Here is a 4118-nt window from a genome sequence, read left to right as displayed (position 1 = left end):
AAGGGTGTCTGGTCAGTGGCTCGATTTGGCATCGTTCTGATCGACCAAAGAACGGTTGGCAACTCATCAATCCAGTGCCTCCCGCACTTGTGTAGCCTGTCAAAAGTCCTGGTCTTGAGGCCTCGCAACACTTCTGCATTTGCCCTCTCGGCCTGGCCGTTACTTCTAGGATGAGCAACAGAAGCAAAACAAACCTTGCCACCGAGGTCTTGGATGTATTGCATGAAGGTGCGGCTTGTGAACTGCGTGCCATTATCGGTGATGACCCTGTTGGGCACACCAAAATGGCAGACTAGCCCCTTGAAGAACTTGACGGCTGACTGTGTTGTTACCTTTCGCACTGGTTCTACTTTTGGCCACTTTGTGAACTTGTCAATTGCAACATACAAGTACTCAAAGCCCCCGACTGCACGGGGAAAGGGTTCCAGTATGTCAAGCCCCCAGACCAAAAATGGCCAGGAAAGAGGAATTGTTTGAAGGGCTTGGGATGGTTGATGAAGCTTCTTTTAATGGAACTGGCACGCTTCACACTTGGTGACTAGGACAGTTGCATCCTGGAGAGCGGTGGGCCAGAAGAAACCTTGCCGGAACGCTTTGCTGGCAAGGGCTATTGACCCTATTTGGGAGCCACACATGCCTCCATGTATCTCTGCCAACAGCCTCAGTCCGTCCTCCCGAGGGATGCACTTGAATTTCACGCCATTCGGTCTGCTTCTGTATAGGGCATTGTCCACAAACTGGTACATGCTGGACCGACGGGCTACTTTCTCTGCCTCTTCCTGCTCCAGCTCCCCTGTTTGGAGGAAACGAACGGTGTGCTGTGCCCATGCCGGAGCCTGGGGCTCGACGGCAAGGACCAAAGGCTCATCCCCAGCCGCAAGGGCAGTCGCCTCTACGGTCAGGGCTTGAGGCCCTGCCAGAGGTTGCTGCTCTCCGGCAAGCTTGGGGCATCCAACAACGTCCTTGCCGGCGGCTCCTGGGAGCTTGGCGGGAAAGTACTTGCCGGGGCCTGCCTTCCTTTGCTTGTTTTGCCCTGCTGACGGCTCAACGGATGGTTGATTTAATTGAAGCACAAAGGTACCTGGTTCCACAGGCAACTTGAGGGCAGCGCATTTTGACAGGTTGTCGGCAATGCTGTTCTCTGCTCGGGGAACATGCTCTGCTTGCAGCCCGTCAAAACGCTCTTCCAACTTCCTCACTTCATCCACGTAGGCCTCCATCAAAGGGCTCTGGTAATCCTTGTTAACTTGCTTAAAGACGAGCTGTGAATCACCTTTGATGATGAGCTTCCTGATTCCGAGGTCTGCCGCGATCCTGAGACCGGCAAGCAATCCCTTGTATCCCGCCGTGTTGTTTGTCGATTTTTCCCGGGGAAAGTGCATCCGGATCAATTACTTGAGGCGCTCTCCGGTGGGTGCGACGAGTAGCACGCCGACACCAGCATCTTGCAGTGAGAAGGCTCCATCAAAGTACATACCCCAGCCATGGCACGTCTCCTTGCCGGGAAGGGTGGTCTCTTGAACCTCTTCGTCGGGCGTTGCGGTCCATTCTGCTATGAACTCTGCCAAGGCTCGGCTCTTGATCATCGAAGTGCTTTCAAACCTGAGGCCAAAGCTCGACAGCTCCAACGCCCACTCCACGATCCTCCCAGTCGCATCTGGGTTGTGCAATATCCGTTACAAAGGGAGGCGGGTGACGACGGTGATCTTGCGTGCTTGGAAATAGTGACGCAGCTTTCTCGAGGCCATAAGAAGGACGAAAAAGAGCTTCGCATACCAAAATATCTTGATCTAGCCCCTGCAAGAGGGGACTGAACAAAATAGACCGGGTGCTGCACCACCCTTCTTATTTGTTCAAATTCGCCTATCTGCGCAGACTCCTGTCTTGCCGGGACCAGGCCTGCCGGGGGTTCCGCCTCCGGCGGTCAGACCTTGCGGGGAGAGCCCCGGCACACATCTAACGGCTCCGCTGCTACTGCTGCTTCTTCCTCAGGTTCCCTCGGCGCCCCAGCGCAACGCTGACCACTTGATTCGTCGCTGCCTAGATACTAGCAGCAGCGGCTCTTGTGCTTAGGCGCGACTAGTATTGGCATGGAGGAGAGGGTACCTCTTCAAATCTTGCAGTGCTGCCTCTGCCTCCGGAGTCCATTTCATTGGACCCGCCTTCTTCAAAAACTTTGAAGAAGGGGAGGGCGCGTACAGCAGATTTGGAGATGAACCTGCTTAGAGCAGCAACACAGCGTGCAAGCCTACGGACGTCTTTGACCTTGCTTCGGCGCCTCAATCTGCTCAATTTCTTTGATCTTGTCGGGATTTGCTTCGATCCCGCGCTGAGACACAAAGAACCCAAGAGTTTGCCGGATGGGACGCCGAATACGCACTTCTCTGGGTTGATCTTGAGGTTGATCTTGTGCAGATTTGCAAATGTTTCCTCTAGATCCTGCACGAGCGTGGCCTTGTCCTTGGTTTTGACTACTATATCATCCATGCAGGCTTCCATATTTCTATGCAGCTGGGGTTCAAAACCAATTTGGACTGCTTGGGCAAACGTCGAACCGGCGCTCTTCAACCCGAAAGGCATCCGTATGAAACAGTACATACCACATGGGGTGATGAAACGCATTCTTCTCTTCGTCTTCCTTCATCATGAAGATTTGTGGTACCCTGAATAGGCGTCGAGGAATGACAGCAGGTCACACCCGGCAGTGGAGTCCACTATCTGGTTAATGCATGGCAAAGGGAAAGGATCCTTTGGGCAGGCCTTATTTATATCTTGTAATCAATACACAACCTCCACTTCCCATTTGCCTTACGCACTACCACTGGATTGGCCAACCACGTGGGGTGGAGCACTCCTCTGACCAAGCCTGCCGCCTCCAACTTCCTGATCTCCTTGATGATGAACTCTTGCCGCTCCAAAGCTTGCTTCCTGACCTTCTGCTTGACGGGCCGCGCATGAGGATAGACAACAAGATGGTGCTCAATCACCTCCCTGGGAACGCCGGGGATGTCGGATGCTTGCCATGCAAACACGTCGACATTCGCCCGCAGGAAGGCGACGAGCGCGCTTTCCTACTTGCTGTCAAGGGTGGAGCTTATAGTAAAAGCCCCGCCCATGCCGTCCTCCTTAACGGGCACCTTCTTGGTCTCTGGTCGCGCTCCCTTGGATTTCTTGCTCTTGCCGGTGGAGCTCTTTGGCACATCCTCAATGGGAGCACTGCACTCCGAAGGGGCGCGCTTGCCGGAGTTGGTGCAGGAGGTCTTGCCGGAAGAGGTCTTGCCAGTCTTCTTCCCCTCCGGGGCTACAACGGCAGGAGCAAGTACCTTGGCGGCAGTTGCCGCAACTGCCTCCCGGTAGAGCTGGTCGGCATAGATGAGCGCGTCCTTCATGTCAGAGGGGAAGGTGATGATGCTCAGTGGCCCGGGCATCTTCAACGTGTTGTAGGCGTAATGTGATGCCGCCATGAACTTGGCCAGCGCTGGGCGACCGAGGATCCCATTGTAGGGCAGGGGATCTTGGCGACATAAAAAACAATCTTCTCTGTCCTGTAGTTCAGCTCGCCCCCGAATGTAACGGGCAACATGATTTTACCTTTTGGCTGACTCCTCCCTGGGTTGACTCCTTGAAACGTGCCTATCTCTTCGAGATCTCCATCGGGGATTTGCAGCTTCTCGATCACAGCGGGTGAGATCAAGTTCAGACTGGCCCCACCATCAACTAGCACTTTGGTTGCCTTGAGGTTGCGTATTGTTGGTGAAACCAACAACGGCAGGCACCCGACCACAGTTGTGCGGTCAGGGTGATCCTCGGTGTCGAAAACGATAGGTGTGCTGGACCACTTCAGTGACTTCTGGGCATCGAACGATGGCTCTGCCGCAGTGACCTCACGCTCCCACTACTTCAGCCGACGGTGAGAGGTATGCAACGAGGCACCACCGTCGACGCACATGGCCTCCGTAGCTTTCTGGAACTCGTGCTCGCCGGACTCGTCGTCCTCACCATGATCATCATCCTCCTCCTTATCATGGCCCCGAGCGGGCCTCTCTTGTTGATTTTCTTTGCCGCGGCGACCTCCTTGGCCGCCACGCTTCTTTCCAGACCCCTCAGCACCATCCTGA

This window comes from Triticum aestivum, chromosome 1D (genome assembly GCF_018294505.1).
Source record: "Triticum aestivum cultivar Chinese Spring chromosome 1D, IWGSC CS RefSeq v2.1, whole genome shotgun sequence".
NCBI lineage: Eukaryota > Viridiplantae > Streptophyta > Magnoliopsida > Poales > Poaceae > Triticum > Triticum aestivum.
This window is presented reverse-complemented; position numbering follows the sequence as displayed.